General features: G+C 43.9%; 1 long non-coding RNA gene across 1 annotated transcript; it reads left to right on the forward strand.

The window, feature by feature from the left end:
- The first annotated feature begins 15,953 nt into the window (after positions 1-15,953).
- Positions 15,954-18,707, forward strand: LOC308571575. The gene is made up of 2 exons (XR_014001532.1): positions 15,954-16,115; positions 17,533-18,707. It is a non-coding gene; the product is annotated as an uncharacterized lncRNA (long non-coding RNA).
- Positions 18,708-19,550: the final 843 nt, after the last annotated feature.

A 19,550-nucleotide genomic window follows, 5' to 3' on the forward strand; every position in this document is an offset into this window, starting at 1 on the left:
TTAATCCTTACACTGTATAGCGCTCTCTTTAAGGCAGTCCTGTACTCTCCCCATTCTACAGATTAGAAGGCTGAGGTTTCTAGGCAAATGACGGGACCAAGGCCACACACACTGAATCCATAGCTGTGTGAAATTTTGAATCTGGGACGTTACAAACTGTAACTCATGCGCTCCAAACCACATTTCCAATTCATCTCACCTTCCAGTACTGCTGTTTTTTCTGGGATTATCTACTGCTACTATTTAGTTACAGTTATGTTACTGCAAAATCAATATCTCCTACTTGGGGATCAGGTTACATGTAGGATTCTTGAACTGCCCCCTTTATTTTGTGCCCAAGATATAATTTTGACTATTGATATTCCAGCCCTCACCGCTCCCCATGTGGGATTTGGTGCTAATCAAATGTAAAAATCCCCATTTTGGCAAGTTGGGTAGCCCAGTTTTTATTCATTAAAAAGCTCCTATTGGAATGCTTTACTCTGTGAAACCGAAACCCACCTGCCTGCAAATCCGGGTCAACAGTCTTTAGGAAAACATCTTCAAATGCGGGTGTTGTATGGACAATCTTTAGCCAGTCCAAAATCTTGGAAAACGATAGTCTATGGGAGTGAAAAACCTCCTCCTATGAGGAAATTAAACAAGTTGCAGAAACCATAAAATTTTGAAATCTACTCCCTTGGGGGCGGGGGGAATTAAACCCCAGGGGTTGTAGCTTCTACTAGTAAGTAGAAGTACACAGGCGTGGTGTGTCAAGTTTTCTCACTCTAGCTCAGGCGAAAATGGAATGAACCATAGATGTGTCATATTATTATTTGGTTACATTAGATTAAGAAGAACCTATATTAAATGATAGGGGGAAAATATTCTGTGTACCGTACATATTATTGACCCAAAATGAATGATCTTCAAATAAATAACCCTCAAATACTTCTTCCTTCTGATACAGACCACAGTCTAAAGTTCTGTACCAATTTTGCTCTGGCTCTCCCTCCCTACTCATTTAATGGAACTGTTGACAAGGTTCCCTTTTAATTCTGTTTCTCTACGAAGCTTTGTCTCGGGGAAAGTCTGAATGGAGACGTTGCCTTTCGTTTGGAGCCTGGAACGTAAGACGTAGGGGAGACCAAACGTGCTATTTAGTAGATCAGTCATTGCTTTCCTCTTCTGTATGTGAATCAAATGGTGAGGAGTAGAGGCACATGGCAAAAAAGAAAAGTAAAAAGTGGAGGGGGTGTCATGGGGTCTGTGTGCGTGTGTCTGTGTCCCTGTGCCTACATTTTCTTGGGTTTGTTTTACGGCCTGCCTTCATAGCCTTAAAACAGGCCTTTAAAAGTAAGAATATGGGGCTCAAAGCAGCACTTGAAAATCTCTCGGACTCTCACTGGCGTGTTTATAGCCACAACACTGAAATCGATGGAACTTAAAAGGGTTTAAATTTGCCTGCAATGTTTGCTGCGTTCCGAAATACAAAGAAATGCTCCTTCCCTCACACAAGCACGCTGGGCTTCCCAGGCAAACCCTGCGCAAAGTGGTGCCTTTTAAGTCCCATTCATTCCAATAGAAACGATGTCACGGTCTGCTTGACACCCATCGTCTTTCTTCCCTTGTCCCAATGCAACACGCGCAGCGCCCTCCTATCCATGCCTGCTCGGAAGTAGGTCCCACTGAGTTAAACGGGGCTTGCTCCCAGATAGGTGGCTACAGTATGGCAGTCCCCACCCCCACTAAAATACCACCGACCCAACATTCAAAAACCAATGCCTTTGTGGTTAAGTCTGCAATCCTAAGCACTTTTACAGTATTATGGAGTAAACCCCACTGGATTTCATGGGACTTGCTTTCGAATAAACATCCCTAGTTAGCCTCAGGCAATTAAAACCCTTTGCCTCGATGGCGCCCGTAGTCTATGCCTCAGTCCCAGAAAACCTGTTGTGCGTTTCAGAACAGCACACAGCAAAGGGCCTGGGGAAAGTCTGGGTGTCGCGCAGCCTGCAGAAAGTGGGTTGCATAGGGTCAAAACAACTAGAGAGCCAGGGACCTCCAGAAATAATGTGCTGGTGTTTGGGGTTGTTGTTTCTCTTAGCAAGATTTCTTTATTGCCCAGTGCATACAAAACAAGCTGCATGATTATCTACGAGGACTACTTCAAAAAAAAGCAGCTGACAGCGGCATGGATCACCTTCAGGCACAAACCCCTCAGAGGCTTCTGCGGATCAATAGCTTGTTTATTACACTCTCTCTGCCTAGAAACAAACAAAAGATTAATTCTTGCTCGCTCGCTCGCCTTCCTCCTTCCCAGAAGATGTCTTAGAATCATCACTTGCTATGCCATAACTTGGCAGTACATACAGGAGGCCACAATTAATAACACACTACTCTCGTGCAACGCTACTGACTTTTAATCGAACCACTGTGGAGCACCTGAGATGGATCAGGTTTTCTCCCTGTTCCAGACAGCAAAGGTTTTCACATTCCTTCTTCCCATAAAATTGCACACCCCTTGATTATATGCTTTTAGCTTCCCAACTTGTGGAATACATGGGTTTTGAAAATGCGTCTGTTCTTCCTTCCTTCCTTCCTCTTTTCTTTTCTTTTTCTTTTTTTCTTTTCTTTTCATTTCATCTGAGAAGCAGGAGGGAGAGGACCTTCCCAATGCTACAGAAATTTGGAGATGGTGAGGGGGAAGTTTGGCTGAGAGTCATGAAGATCTTACCCAGTGGTGGATGAAGCACGCCTGAAATTCTTGTTAAAATCCTAGAAGGAAACGAACACGTCACAATCAAGAATTTTCCAAGGTTTTTTATTTTTTTTAAAGTATGGTGGGGAGAATGCCTAGATCCTCTCCCTCCCTGTTACGGTGTCTAAAAGTTCTCTCCCCCCCCCCAACTCTTCTCCAATTTAGCTATTTTTCGCTCTCTTTCTTTTTAACCCTCCTCCCTCAACTTCCACGTTTTTGACCCTGTGAATGAGGCTTTACGAAGACCTCCCAGGGTCTAGTAAACAAGAGGGAGGGGGAGGGGGAGGGGGAGAGAGATCGGGTTTTTGTTGTCAAGTTCAATGGCAAAAACCGCCTTCCAGCCGTTTCCGGAGGAGAGAGACATCTATCACTCAGTTCTGGGAAACAGACTGGGTGGAGGATGGGAGAGCGAGTTGTTAGGGGAGAGGGAGGAAAGAGACGGGTGCCCACTGAGATTCGTGGAGTAGACATAGATCTCTACACGTGTGAGTGTGTGTGTACGAACACAACGGGAGGGAGGGGTTAGAAAATCTGGAAGTGAAGTACAATCCTGTGCATTTTCACTCGAAATTATCCCTCTGTGTTCAGTGAGACTTACAGTATTCTAAGATAAAGGTGCAATAAGACTGCAGCGTTAAAGTCAGTGAGATCCCATTTATCATGGATCAGGGGTCAACTTCTCTTCTCTTCTTGGGCCAGGAGAATTCTTCTCCAAACACATACACAAAATCTCGACTTGCAAGGAAACTCCATTTATCCTAACGGAGCTCCTTCCCGCCGTAGGAGGGTTTCGTTCTGATGACGAGAAAGCGTTAGGAATAGATTCTTCCTATCAAAACAATTAATTAAATTTTAAAAAAAAGGAGGGCTGGACTCCTCTCTACACGTCAAGGAAATAGGAACAGCAAACAGAGGTTTAATTAATTAATTTTACTAGTATCACTACCCCAAATGATCTTGGACTTTTTTTCCTGCCCAAACACACACATTTCAATCCGTGCTCTATATTGGGGTTGGAGAGGCTTTCTGTATACAGTACAGTAGTACCTCGGGTTAAGTACTTAATTCGTTCCAGAGGTCCGTTCTTAACCTGAAACTGTTCTTAACCTGAAGCACCACTTTAGCTAATGTGGCCTCCTGCTGCTGCCGTGCCGCCGGAGCACGATTTCTGTTCTCATCCTGAAACAAAGTTCTTAACTCGAGGTACTATTTCTGGATTAGCGGTGTCTGTAACCTGAAGCGTATGTAACCCGAGGTACCACTGTACTTCAAAAGGCATAGGACCTCACCCCAGGAGAGTTTCCCTATGGGGAAAACTATGGTGTGCATTTTCCTGAGACTTACCATATCGCAGGAAAAGGCCCCTTCTCGTGTTTGTATTTATATCCGTGTCTGGCACCCTCAATTCTATACGCAGAAAAAACAGGAGCGTGTCTAACTTTTTATTCATATACTTTGTGTAAGCGAGGAAGTAGTGATTTCTGCGGCTGCCTGTTTTCGAGGGGAAATGGCAAAGAAAGGGAACATATTTTGGGCCACTGGCTGTCTGCCTTCATTCCTTCCATTTTCTTTTATTACATTTATACAGTATACCCCTTTTTCTTCCAAGCAGTCCAGGGTGGTGTACAGGGTTCTCCTGCTGCTCATTTCATCCTCACAACACCCCTGTGAGGTAGGTTTGGCTGAGAAATGGTGACTGGCCCAAGGTCACCTGGTGAGTTTCACAGCTGAGTGGGGATTTGAACCCTGGTCTAGCATAGCTGTCAAGTGTCCCTTATTTGAAGGGACAGTCCCTTATTCCAGCGCCATGTCCTGCTGCTGTCCCTTATTGATGGATGTCCCTTAAATTATGTCCCTTAAATTTCAAAGGAAGCAGCTCCTCTCCCTCACTCCCTGCCGGCCAGGAAGGAGGGAGGCTCCAACTGTGTTGCTTGGCTGTGTTGCTCACCCAATAAGAAGTCTAAGAACGACTTGGGGGTTGGAGCTTGCATGCCTTGTATGTGGCTAGTTAATGCAAGCTGAGGGGTTTTTTGAATGCTGGACGCCATTTTGTTGCACGTGCTGCTGCAAACTTTGCAGTGCAAAGCCAGGCCGGGGAGCCATCTTAAGTTGAGGCTGCATAAATCTTGTGGTGCATGTGATTCAGATACTATTCAGTTGAACCTCTGGTTACAAAGTTGGTTGGACAGTGTTCTCGAAGCTACCCAGCATGAGTTTGACCAGACTGCAGGAGGACAGGAAGACTGGAGTGCCTGGAACAGGTGAGGCTGCAGGTCCCTTATTTTGGCTGCTGGTCCCTTATTTTCAAATCTGTAAGTTGACAGCTATGCTTCTAGGCCATAGTTCAGCACTCCAGTCATTACACCACACTGGCTCTCATCCACCCACCCATTATCATCATAATCATTACGATCTGGTGTTTGTCCATAAAAGCTATCTTTCTTCTAATCTTTTCAAATGTGTGTATTTCCCCTCTCTTCATAACAAGTTAGTCTCTTTCCTTCTCATCCGTGGACCTTTATTTTGCAATCCCCAGCTACCTAATCCAATCTATCTGATATATTTCCGTCTTTCCTTCCTTCTTTCAGAACCTGCATAAAAATAGTCCTGTTGGGTTAGATCATGGGTAGGCAAACTAAGGCCCAGGGGTTGGATCCGGCCCAATCGCCTTCTAAATCCGGCCCGCGAACGGTCCGGGAATAAGTGTGTTACATAAGTGTGTTACATGAGTAGAATGTGTCCTTTTATTTAAAATGCATCTCTGGGTTATTTGCGGGGCATAGGAATTCATTCATTAATATTTTTTTCAAAATACAGTCTGGCCCCCCACAAGGTCTGAGGGACAGTGGACCGGCCCCCTGCTGAAAAAGCTTGCTGACTCCTGGGTTAGATCAAATACCTTATCTAATCCAGCATCCTGTTTGTACAACAGTCAACCAAAGGCTTCTAGGAAAGCCCACAGGAGGACCCAGGGCCCTCTTCCTATGTTTGTTCCTTAGGACTTGATCATTCAAAGTCTCCAAGGGAGCACATGGCCACCATGACTAGCAGCCATTGACAGATAGCTTTAGGCTGAAATCCTCAACCCACTTACCTTGGAGCAAGGTGATGGCTATGCACTGCCCCCACGGTTGGAGGCAGTTTGCTTCTGAATACCAGTTGCTGGAAACTACAGGAGAGAGGAGTGCTCTTGTACTCAGGGCTTCTGATGGGCATCTTGTTGGTCCTTGTGAGAACAGGATGTTGGCTTAGATGGACCACTGGCATGATCCAGCAGTGTCGTCTTATGTTCTGATTTCTGGGTAGAGGTTTACAGTGTTGCACTGCTCTTGGTGAATTTGTCTTCTCACACCCACACATGCACACATCCTTAAAGTTTGGTTGTTATATCTTTCTGTAAACTGCTTTGAGGTCCCCCCCCCCTCCATCAAGGAAGGAAGGAAGGAAAATAAAGCAGTCTACATTGGTGGCCGTCACATATTTTGAAAATTTGATCCAGTTGACTTGAGATGAGGGAGAACTTCCTTATTTAATGTCCTCCTTCTTGGCCATTCAGCTTTATTAGATGAGAGCGGAAGGCAAGGAAACCCACTCTCCCCCCTTTCTCCACACAAAACCCAACAATCCACTTTACCCGCCTCCCCCCCTCAAAAAACCCCCCTAAAAACTCCATAAACTTCAAACATCTACATACAAACGCCTATGCCCGGTCTCTCTTTCCAAAGCTCTCTTTGGCCTGAGTTCCCCACTCAGTCCACAAGGCCCTCTGCTGCCTTATCATGTACCTGTGGCCATGGGAAAGCCAAACATTTCAACATCAGTGGGACTTCAGTCAACTGCCTTATCTCTCCTTCATTCTCCCTCCCTCCCTCCCTCCCTGCTCCCTTCCTCTCTTCCTTTCTTCTTTTGTTCAAGTTCATGCGCACACCACAATGGTGGGAAGGGGGAGGGGCGCTGTTTGGTCGGCAAAGTGTTTTGCTATTGAACTTGAGCTGCTGGTTGTAAACATTCTTTGACCCCCACAACTATTTGGAGAGGATAGTATTAAACTTTAGTGATTCACTGGGGTGGGGGTGGGGTGGGGAGGTAGGAAGGGAGAAGGTGTGAGCGTGTGTCCTCTCCCATCCCCACCCAGGCATTTTCAATGAAGAAATCCAAGGTATTTCTTAACTTTTCCTTTTTTTTTATCATTAGCCAAAATTTATTTTGTTTTTTAAAAAGATGTACGATTGATAGAGGGGCGGCTTTGGGGAGATTTTGGAATTTAGAACAAGGAGTAACGAAAGGAACAGTTCTCTGTCTTTGGGCTGCAATGCTGTTCTCGTCTGGCTCCGGACACCGGGAACGTTAGGTAGGGTGTAAGTTTGTTACATTTGGCAACGTGTTGCAGGATTGTCTTCTGAATGTTCCCGCCCCACCCCCACTCTGCGGAGTGGTAAGTGCATCATTTAGACCCAGCTGTCCTCGGCTAAATTGGCAACGACAGCCAGTTTGGGGATTTGCTAACCGGTTGCATCACAGCTGAGCAACGGGAGGGCCCGAAGCCTCCAGGAAGTTCTCCTGAGCAATCCTCGTCGTTGAAGTGATGGAGATGCAGCCCAAATCCCCCGAAGATTGCGCCAGTCAGCTGATAGCTAGTCCCAGAAGACCCAAAGGCCCCTTGCTGCTGGCAATTAGGTTTTATTTTAATGAACTAAAAGAGATGCTTAGGATGGGGGAGTGCAATTGACGTCCATTGGCTCAAAGGGGAAAAGGAATCATTTTCTTCTGCTGAGGATTTTGTGCGGGTGGGGGACGAGAAAGGAAAACGTGCCTACTTAGCTTCAAGCATAGCATAAAAATCAAGGGCGATTCCCGCGGATTTCCCCAAGAGTTTGCAGTTGATTAACATTCTCGCTCCTTTTCCACGCCACCAACTGCAGACAGGCGTGATCCGAATACGAATATGGACAATGCAGAAGTCTCAATCTTTCTCTCCTCCGCCCCCCGCCCCTTGTAGTCTTTTCTGCAGTGGTTGTAAACACGGACAGCACCCTTTTCAAGCTGTATGCTCATTCGGATTTCCTTCTGCCATTACTTCACTTTAGGATACACTTTTAGGATTAAGAAGTTAACTTACTGTTGGTCTTGTTTTCAAAAGTGTTTGTTGGTTGCCGAGGTAATATACGTGAATCGCTGTTCAAACTGTGAAATATACAGTATAAATGCCATTATTATTATTATTATTATTATTATTATTATTATTATTATTATTATTATTATTATTATTCTCAAAGGCAGTCGAAATAGCTCAGCATCTTAAGGGTAAGAGGATTGCCACTTTGGAAAAAAATCACATTCTTATTAGAAATAATAAGATTCCCCCCTTCAGAGAAGCAGCGCGAAATGACATTCTGCCAGCAAATATGTCCTTTACGCCCTACCCATAACAGGAGCACTGGGATTTAAAAATCAGATTTCAGATCAGAATCAAAACTCATGCTTCTAGCCTTCGTGATTACAAAGAAATATAATATACATTTAAGACTGTGCGGCCTTTAGAGTATGGAATAGCTGAGTTTGGAAAGCCGCGGGCCCTTTCTATGCTTTCATGTACAGACATCCCTTTCCTGTTTATGCGATTGCTGCAATTTTTATACTCGGAATTCGGAATAGCTAATATTGGCACAGCTTGGGATTCAGCCTTTGAAAACAACAGAAAAGAGTGTAGCAAAACAGAAACATTTCTTTCACGTAAAACCACAAAACCTGGGAGGATGTTCTCCATTTTTATCTTCTACTAAAATTAATTTCGAAATCTTCAGTTACTTAGCAATCTATAAACTTCTTATTCTTTTTTTTTTTTTTAAAAAAAGTCTTATTTACACTCTGATCCTTATATTGAGTGAAAGTAAGTCCTCCTGGTCGGAAGATACAACATTCTCAATTAGTTTGTTTGGAAGCTGGCCTTAATATATTATGAATTCGGTTTGTCTGTTTTTATGGCAGGGAAGTCTTTAAAAATTTGCCACGATTTTACTATTAAGTTTTACCTACGGTAGGAATCCAAGCCTCACGAAGACTTTTAAGAAGTCGTCGGTGGGAGGAATAGCCTGTGGGGGACAGGCAACATTTTGGCCAAGTATTTCTAGAATTCCTACGGAAACCTTTAAAAAATCCTCTCCATCTCCATTTGCATTCGATGCATTATAAGGCAGAAACTTCGTGATCACGAAGATGATCTCTCTCCCCCGCCCCTAATTATCACCGGATTCTTTTCCGGCGACAAAAACGATAAGGCAGAAATAAGGGGAAGTGGTTTGCAATATGTGCGCCTGCTCTCTTTCTCTCTCCTCTTTATTTAAAGTTACTGTTATTGAAATTAAATGTCAAATTTAATTTTCTGATTATTTAGGGGAATTGTACGGAGATGATTATAGAATTAAGACCGAAAGAATAAAGGTAAACATCCTGGTCGCATAGCAAAGCGAGGAAGGTTATATGTTATCGTCAATTACTGCTGTTGGGAACTATCACTGCGGTTCCCTTGTACAGATTTGAGATTTGATAATATCTCACAGACGATCCGCATCGCTTTTTTTGCCAACCGTGTGTGATGTCTGAGACTGAGTGTATGCACACACACACAACCCAAACATATACCTGCAACTCAAGAGATCACTTCATGCACCTGATAAAATATACTGCAGTTCAGGAAATCCAATGCCATAATAAATCCGCTATGGAGACGCTTCGTTGTTTTTGATAAAACAGGACGCTTCTGGAAAATTTGCCTCTCTGTTTCCCAATGCTTTATTTATCCCTATGTATGCATGCATGCCTGTATGTCTGCCCATCTGATGTATGCATGTGATGATGGGCTGTGGCGCACACAAAGCTTATGCAACAATAAATATGTTGGTTTAAGGGGTCACAAGATATTATTTCCTTTTTATATATAGGGGTAACAGAGTAACTATTAGCAATTTATCGTAATAAAGGCTACAGTGAAGAAAGAAATGTGCTTGTTTCTTGTTTTTCCCCCCGTTGTGACCAACGCATCATTCCATGAATAGTATAATTTTTCGTTCTTTTCGACCCTTCGCCAATAATTTAGGCTGCGATAGTGGGATACTTACCTGGAAATTACCTGGAAATTAGTTATACTTGACATCCGAATGACTATATATGTGCAAACCTTGCCGTCTCGATCCCACCTATGGATGTGGGAGGGAGTCGTCCTCCCCCATTTAATTCAATTGGCAGATTACGTTCCAAAGTAAAGACAAAGACAAACCAATGTTTTCCTTTTTAGATGATTTGCGCCTGTCATTTATGCAGGTTTACCTTTTCCGTCTACAAATTAATATTTAGAAGAATGGGAGAAATCCTCCAGATTAGGGGTAGCTTTGTTAAACAAAGAGATCACAGCAGTTTATAAGCATAATTTTGTCTAGTAGGGTGCAACATCTCTTTACGGAAGTCAACTAGATTTCAATTGGACTGAAGTTTCCATGTTTGCTTTGCATTATTGTACGTCGCTTAGAAGAGGCTCCTTACATGAAGCGACCGATAAATATAACAAATATTCAGACTGTCCTTGTTTTGAATGGAATGCAGTCATGGTATCTCGCATACAGCTTATAGAATAGAATAGCTCTTCGTGTAACGCGCGCACACACGTATGAATTGTAATAATCAGCCTTTCGGAAGGGCGCTTGAGATGTTTGCTGGCGAAATACCCCCGATTTCGAAAAATATAACGTTTCCTCCAAGATTCTTATCTATTGAAGAGGATAACCCTCAAAATGAAAGTGAATCAAAAATCCCCAGCAGACCAACAATATTTGGAATTGTATAGGAGGTTGTTTCTCAGGATTACATATTCTTGGATCGCGCCCACAACTCCTTTTATTCCTGGTATAAATGTGCAAAGTTTGTGGTCTTCCCAACGTGTGTTAAAGATGGTCAGAATCCAGTTATTTCATCACATAAGGTAGGAACCTCTCCTGTTTTAGAATGGTGGGGAAGAACGAACACACACACACACACACACGCGATATATATAGTACATCATGTCTAACAGTGAAAATACACATTAATAAATTATTATTACTGTTCTCTAATTTCTTTTCAAATCAGAGTTACAATTTAATGCCTATACATCAGCCAGCAGGAGATAATTTAGACCTGGCAACGTGAAAGCGTCAACCAATTCTTTTAAAGCCTAATTCATTACGTGGCATAATATCAGAAGGGCTAAATTGTTAGTGGGAGATGCCTAGGCGAGAGAGGGGGATATTATGACGGGTAGTTATTTATTCAGCACGCTGGGTTATTTTATTTTATTTTTAAGGAACAAACGCACCCATTCATAAGGCTATGGAGCAAAAGCGGAACGGGGGTTGGAGGGGGAGGGAAGAAAAAGGAACGGCCAGAATACACTGCTGCACAATGTTCTATCGGGTTGGAGTGAGACGTCACAGCAGCCAATCAGAATGCTGCATATTTGCGTAACATGGCTTTCCGGGAGACGCAGTTTCATTGCTGGCTTGGGGTTATCTTTAGTGAAGGTGCTGTGAGCTGCAGCGAGAGGTTGTGGGGTGTGTAGTGCGAAGGCAGTTGGCAATGGCGTGCTCGTGTTGCTGCTCTTTCTTAAGCAATGGAGGGAGACAATCTTTCGTTTCCTGTGAGCTTTGGCTTGCCAAGGTTCCATAGTTCTTGTTCTGAATTTCAGGAACAGCAAAGGAAGATTTAAGGAGGGGCACTCTGAGCATCTGCAGAGTGCATTTCTGTGGTGGCTAACTTTTGAGAGCGTGGTCAACAAAGTGGGCTTTATGCTGCAGTTCTGTACACATTTACCTGAGAGCAAGCCCCATGGAACCCCACAGGACTTCATGCTTTTAAAGACAGACTTTATTTCTAAGTTTCTTCAGAGCGTATACATCAGAATAAGCCACTGTGCGCTTCTCTCCTTTATAACATCCTCATCATAATGATGACATAGCACAGGTGGTGTAAAAGATCACCAGACAGAATTGTCATTACCTATGGCTGTGTATTTTGTTGTGTGGAGGTTTGTTCGTTTTTAAAGAGAGGAATGTTCCATCATGCAAATCACCTACAGTCTGAAGTGAAGTCCAAAGGCTTGGGTTTGCTGGCATATAGATTAACTCTTATGTGAGAGCCCTCCGCTCCATGCAACCCTGCATATAATGGGAGCCTGTGATTTGTCCAGTTCTGGATAGTGAGTGACACTGACTAGCCTCATCGCTAATGACACACATTATCTGTCATCTGAGGCAGTCTTAAATTGTCTTTTATTATTTAGTTTTCCGTGTTAATCTTTGTACCACAACACCCTTCTAAGGTAGGTCACCATACGTTCCTGTCTTAAAGTGTACAAAGGCAGTTCCATCCAAATGCCTGCAGTCCCAGGCATAGGACTCCCCACCTCTCTCCATTCAGCCTTGTCTTTACACTAATCTGACCTGCAAAGGAAGCTTGCTTCTCATGGTGACTTGGCTACCTGTGCTACTAAATTTTCCTCTGAAAGGGGCCTTGGCTATTTCTTCACTGATTTTATGACGATGGAATACCACACTCTGAGCTGAAGGAGATTTTAAAGAAGCCAAGTGCAGGCAAAAATCCAAACATTTATCATGGCACTCAGGACCATTAAACCTCAGAAAGGGCCTCCATATAATATTATGAGTATTCTAGTTCTACAAAATCCCTATAGTCAGGACAGATGGCTGCCCAGGGAGTAGAACTTCAGGGCTCCAGGCTACTCAGGAAACCCTTCAAGGAGGAATTTAAACACATACACCAGATATCTGTTTTTCAGGCTGCAGTCAATTCCCCCTTTCTTCATTCCACAAATGAATGGAGCAAAAGGGCCCATTTGTTTGTACAGAGCAGGGGAAGGGGCCTGTAACTGGAAAAATCATATAAAGGGAGAGGACAGTTTCTCCCTTAACCCATTCCTATTGATCGAAGGATCCTGGTGCTGTAGGTGTCCCTTTGAGTTCCCCTGCAAAGGGCAACAACAACAACAGCAATATCTCCCACCTTTTTTCTCCAAGGATCTTAAAGGGACATACAGTGGTACCTTGGTTTGCATACGTCTTGGTTTGCATACGTTTTGGATTGCAAACACATCAAACCCAGAAGTGCGTGCCCCGGTTTGCAACCTTTTTTTGGATTACAACCCATTTGTTTTGGATTACGAACGAATTATTTTTGGAGGCCCCATTGGTGAAAGCGTGCCTTGAGTTACAACCTGTTTTGGTTTTGGTTTACAAATGGACCTCCAGAATGGATTATGGTTGTAAACCGAGGTACCACTATACATGATTCTTCCCTTCCTCATTTAATCCCCACAACAACTGAGAGGCAATGATTGACCCCAAGATCACCCAGTGAGCTTCCTTCATGGTCAAGTGGTAACTGGAACTCTCCTCTCCCAGGTCGTAGTCCAATACCGTAACTGCTGTACCACACTACAAGATCAGGAAAGCCTTGAGGGGATGGGGAAGTATAATTTGCCTCCCTTTGCATAGACCAAGATGCCTATATAGGTGATTAATCTCACCTGGGGCAGCAAAATCATTTCAGACAGCCCAACTGCTAAAATGGAAGACTCACACAGGCTCACAGGCAAAATGCAAGCCAAAATAGCTCTCACTGGCAGTGGATGTAGACACTACCCTTATGCTGATTTCACACATCTGTATAGCAGATGTGTAGCACAGATGTGATCAACACAGCTGCAGAGTGAGAATAGGTGTCATTTAGATTGTGGGACCCATTCGAGTGTACATCCTCAACCTCTCTTCTGCAGTTTAAAGGCTTACCAGGCCTGACCACCCTCTTTCTTTGTTGCTGTAACAGTCATGGTTTGGTCTCTCTCTCTCTCTCTCTCTCTCTCTCTCTCTCTCTCTCTCCCTCTCTCTCTCTCTCTCTGTCTCTCTCTCTGTGTGTGTGTTTTACAAGAAAAGGAAGGGGAATTGATAGGTTTGTTAAATTTGAAAATTATAGTCACCTAAAAGCCATGGGAAATCTTGCTGGTGACCACTAATGAGAAATAATTGTCTCAATGCTAAGGGCCAACCTAATCCAGTATGATATATGTGTGTGTGGCAATGTACGAAATGAATCATTAGCAGCTGTTGATGAAATTGTCCCACCATGACACTGATATATTCTTCCACCCCATTTAATTAAATTAAAACAGAAGATCAAAGGCTAAATAAATAAGACTTGACAGGACCAAGCACTATAAAAAAACATCATGTTATGGCTGCTTGCATTAATTTCTGTTGTGCACATTATGGATGTAATATGAAGCTTTCCATCTCTTACAAGTCACTGCCCACGTTATTCAAACACAAGTTCTGTTGGCATGGGATGACCTAGAGATGATCAGTGGTTATTTTCTGCAAGTCTGCATGCCAATTAAACCTTAGATTGGCTTCATATGGGCAGCTCCAAGCCCTGTCCAGTCTTTGCCCTTCTTCTGTGAATGGAATTGCAAGTGATGTTCCACACTTTGAGTGGTATTGCGGTTTTGTTGTAGTTTCCTCTGCTACATCTCATTCACACTGGTGGGCATGACTGCTGGCATTAGGAGGGACATTTCATCTGAGGATGCCATTTTGAAACCTGCTTGCAAAACAGTTGTTTTTTTTAAAAAAAAATTGCACTAAAACACCACTCAAGTTTCAGTGCTTACCTTTAACATTCAATAGTAGACCAAAAAATAACATTAGAAACCTTATTTAAAATGGTGGTAAAATGGTGCCAACTGGAAATACAAGAAAGGCAGTGGAGGTTTTTTGAATCATGCTTTAAAATTTGCAGTAGAACACATTCAGTCCCAGCCAACATGGCCAATGGTCAAGGATGATGAGAATGATAGTCCATCATAATATGGAAGTTGCCAGGTTGGCTACCTCTGGAATATTAAAAGATCATAGAATTGTAGAGTTGGAAAGGACCTTGAGGATTGTCTAGTCCAGCGGTTCTCAACCTGTGGGTCCCCAGATGTAGCTGGACTACAACTCCCATCATCCCTGAGCTTTGGCCTTGCTAGCTAGGGGTGATGGGAGTTGTAGTTCATCAACATCTGGGGACCCACAGGTTGAGAAAGGCTGGACTCTAGTCCAACCCCTTGCAATGCAGGTTTATGTGGCTGTTCTATACAGAACCTGCAACCTCAGTGTTATCAGCACCATGCTCTAACCAACTGAGCTATATAGGTGGGAAAGTAAAATGTAAAAGATCAATGGAAGTATTCCCAAAAAGGCACCTACAGGAAAGGTAATTATACAGGAGTATGTTGACTGGTTCAACATCTTGATATATCGTTGCACATATCAAAACGATGCCTTTTTGAGAAGATGGGGATGTAGTTCTAAGGCTATACTCACGTGGAAATATTGTACTGCCATTTTCTTCTTTCTCAAACAGTCCCCCCCCCCCCCTGCTACCGAGAAAAGATGGAGAAAGCACAGGAAAAGCACCAGAGGGCAATAATTTGAGATCACATAGATCATGCAATACCTCAGTGGCCAATCCTGCAAGAGGTCCCATGTTCAAAAGATTCCCTGGTGTATCTAGGAACAGTTGGTAAAAACTCCTGTCTGAAAACCAAGAGAACCACAGCCATTCAGGGTCAACAACACCAGACTAGATGAACCAAAGTTCTGACTCCATATAAGGCGGTTTCCTATGTATAAAGTGACTGAATGAAAGGTAGTTATTCCACAGAAAACACCAAGGAAACACCCGTAGATGTATGGAAATGGTCTAGAGTAACTCTGGGTGTACTGATGGATGAAGTCACTTTGGCTCAATTCAAAATGTGCACAGCAATCATGAATTTCTCAGGGAGCATTCTGGGGTGACCTCAACCATTTCCTGAGAGAGACATATGGGAACGGCAGCAAACACACCCCATATCACCACCTTCTTATTTTTAGAAACACTTTACAGTTGGGGCAGCACAGCAAGCAAATCAAGTATGAGGTTACGGATACTTTATTATTTTTAATTTAAACCTATTTCCCCCTTTATAGCAAAATGCTGCTGGTTCCCAAATAAATACCATTCAGCATAGGCAAACTCCATTTTATTTCTCTAGTCACCATTTTATTTCTCTAGTCATGTGCTTGGCATGGTTATTTTCTTTCTTTTTAAGTTGTAAAGTGGTGTCAGAAGAGAAGAGCCAGCTGGCTGCAGCTGGCATTAAAACAACTACAACCCTACAAGTTAGATGCAAAATAACACATCTGACAGTCACTTCTACTTTGGCAGTATGATTCCAGAAAGCTGCTGCCATTCATATCGTCAACAGTGCCAGTCAATGCATCCAAGCAGCCTGACTGAGCACAAGGTAGCGTCATATGTTTTGTGAGTCTGTTTTTAGCTTCCATTTTCCTCTGTCCTCTGGTGCTTGACTGTTTTATTGTGCCACTGTTTCATATTTTTCAGTCTTATGATTATTGATGGCATTGCTTTTGCTGATTTTTATTATTGTTGGAAGATGGAGAAAAAGATATCTCTCTCTCTCTCTCCCTCAAATGGGCTGGAGTCCTCATAGCCATGAAGATAGGCATGAAAACTTTCGGACATTGCCTAGTAAGTCCAGGGACGCGGACTTATAAAAAATATTGGGGGGGGGGGCCCCGGGAAAGCTCATGAATAATAAATAAGCTCATGAATATGCAAATAAAGTGGCGCCGCCTCCTCGTGAGCGAGCGTGCTGCGCCTATTAATCAGCTCCGGAACAGCTGATATGCGGGAAACGTGGGGCTAGCCGGAGAAGAGAGGGCGAGCCCCCTCCGCTCCGGCCCTAAATAGGGCAAGCCACACACCCCCCAGCCAGCCGATTGGTACCCGGTCGTTCTCGCGGGGGCTGAAACCGCCAGGAGGAAGGAAATTCCCCCCGGCAGTGCCTTGGCAGTGGCGGTGGTGCTGCGAAGCAGCGAGGCAGGAGCCCCCGCCCCCGGGGATTCCCTAATCTCGCGGGGGACGGCCGGGGCTCTCCGACTAGGGCGCGCGGCTGGCTGGCTGGCTGGCTGGCGAGGGAGCAGGTGGGGAGGAGGCGGGGGACGGCGGCGGCGCTCTGCTGGAAGGGCGCCCGAGATTATTGGGGGGGCTGAGCCCCCCAAAAAAATTTTTTTGAGGGGGCTCGAGCCCCCTCAGGCCCCATGGAGTCGGCGCCTATGAGTAAGTCACAGGACTCAGATGTAGGGCTGACAGTGATGAGCTATAATGAGGACAGAAATCACCTGCCAGAATTTTAAGAGGTTCAGCCTGGTGGATTTTCCTGACATTTTGAAAGAACTAGAGTTGCTGCCCATTCAATTCTAGGTGCAGTTTTAAGGTGCTAGGTAGCACATACCTTTAAAGTCCTAAATTTTTGCCATTTTATTATGTTTTTATATTTTGCTGGAAGCTGCTAGTAGTTGTCGTCGTCGTCGTCGTCGTACTAGTAGTAGTAGTGTTATTATTATTTTCCGAAGACAGCCATCACAGTCTAATCAGGGTCCACCAGCACTGATGCCTGCTCTGGATACCTCATCCTAGGCTGAGTCTGTGAGCCATCATTTAAATTTACCAGAATGCCCTGGAGTAACGTTACACTGGGTCCTCTGCAGCATTGCATGAACCTAAAATGCAAAGCTCCCAGCCATCCTTAGAGCACCTTTACTGTCACCATCATTTATGGAGGGCTGTGTCAGGGCCCCCTTGGACTTGGAGCGGGTCCAGTACCAGGCTCTCATTACTGTCTGCTTACCTCCTGCTAGGCTCATGGCTGGCCATGGCTATGCTGCTTTATGACTAGCGAACAGCTGCAATAAATTCTGAACTGCAAGAACTTTCAGAACCCACTGCAGGGAGCAAAACGGATACACTTTTGCCAGCGGGAGTCTGGACCTCTACAGTTTGCCTTAAGAATCTCTAGCAAAACAGTGAATTCAAGCTGATGTCTGAGGTTGCCTCTGAGAAAAGTGCTTCTACTTCGATAGAAGCCAGAAATGATTTCTGTCTGGGAAAAGAGAAATACCCCAGACACAGCCAATATATACCTCTGGAAGAGATGAAGGATAAAATCAGAGAAGCATCTGGTTGTCATCATACACCAGCTTTTCTGGAGTAGGTTTTTGTTGTTTTTTTAACAAGGCAAAATTCCATTCTTCTGGAACCCACTTGTATTCTCCAGCTTTTTAGGGAGTGGAGCCACATCCCCCCTCCCTCCCTCCACACACACAAAAATTTAAAATGCCACAGTAGCACAGCCAGGGTGGCCAAAAGCCCATTTTCCATAATGCCTTTCAGGGAAAACTTATTGAAAACTTTTCTTCAACAACAACAACCCAGAATTCCCAAATAAAATCCTGCTTTCCACAAATCTCACATACACTTTTTGAAACCTCCTGGAAAAGACTATGCTTAGCTGCGTGTTGGATGAAAATCATTCGGTGACAGACTATTGATATATGGCCCTGTGTTGTTATATTACTACAGAATGCCTGTGTGGAACGGCATATTGCAAAGACCATGCTGCAGTGAATCTCTGCATACTTTACATATAGAGACAAATTGCACCCTTGTGAGATCCCTGTTGGAGAGGATGAAGCCTGTGTGGGATGTTAGCATCCAAAATGCATATGTAAAGGGCTAATGTTTGAAAGGGTTGTAGGACTGCTGTGATGTCATGTACTCTGTGGCAGTTATTTCAGTTGGTTCAGTTATTAACAGTCTTGTGAGTATGAACAGTTAGAGCAGCAAGTATGTTGCATAGTGCTGCTGTCTGCCCTGATCAGAGTCAGCATATCAGTCAGTCTGTAAATGTTAGTTGTCTGTAACAGGTTAATCTATGTCAGATGTTTTAGCAACTAAAAGAAACACCCACCTGCATTGCATATATATTTAATCCACAACTGCAAGTACGCTAAGTAAAAGTTACATGTTCTTTAAACGAGAGTGTCTTGCATAGTTTTTATAACAGGGTAAAAGGTAAAGGATCCCTGGACAGTTAAGTCCAGTCAAAGGCGACTATGGGGTTGTGGTGCTCATCTTGCTTTCAGGCTGAGGGAGCCAACATTTGTCCACAGAAAGACACCGTGACAGAAACCAGAGAGCACAGAAACACCATTTACCTTCCTGCTGCAGTGGTGCTTATTTATCTACTTGCACTGGCGTGCTTTCAAACTGTAAGGTTGGCAGGAGCTGGGACAGAGCAATGGGAACTCACCATGTCATGGGGATTCGGCAAGCCCAAGAGGCTCAATGGTTTAGACCACAGCGCCATCCGCGTTGTAAGAGGGAAAAGAGAACTAAAGGGTCAAGCAGTCCAGGCCTGCCTTCTGCATACTCTGTAAATGGGAACTAAAGTCTAATTTCCACAGGTTACCCATTGCTAGAAATGGAGGGAAAGTATTTCCTTCTTTACCACACTGTCCCCAATGTGAGCACTTCACATTTATGCCTAGGAGTGAATGTAAATGGATGCCTTTCAGAACACCCAAAGTTTGCAGTACAGAATGGCAACGGATTTGCTTCCCAAAATTCTCCTCTGCTACAAATGTCCATGGCCTGTCGTCCAGCAACTCTCTGAATGCTTGTAACTTAGATCTGTATTTGAAAACTATTTATATTTTATTTGAGTATTTGATATCTGTGATTCGGTATTTGACTGTATTTGACAGCTCGCTTGCTATTTCACGGCTAACTATTGTTACTCACGCCCCAATCTCTGAGCAGTGAGATGCTTCAGGAATGCCTGTGCCCACCCAGAGTTCAGTTTCCTTGGCATGAAGGT

This window comes from Podarcis bocagei (genome assembly GCF_964188305.1).
Source record: "Podarcis bocagei genome assembly, chromosome: 13".
Classification (NCBI taxonomy): domain Eukaryota; kingdom Metazoa; phylum Chordata; class Lepidosauria; order Squamata; family Lacertidae; genus Podarcis; species Podarcis bocagei.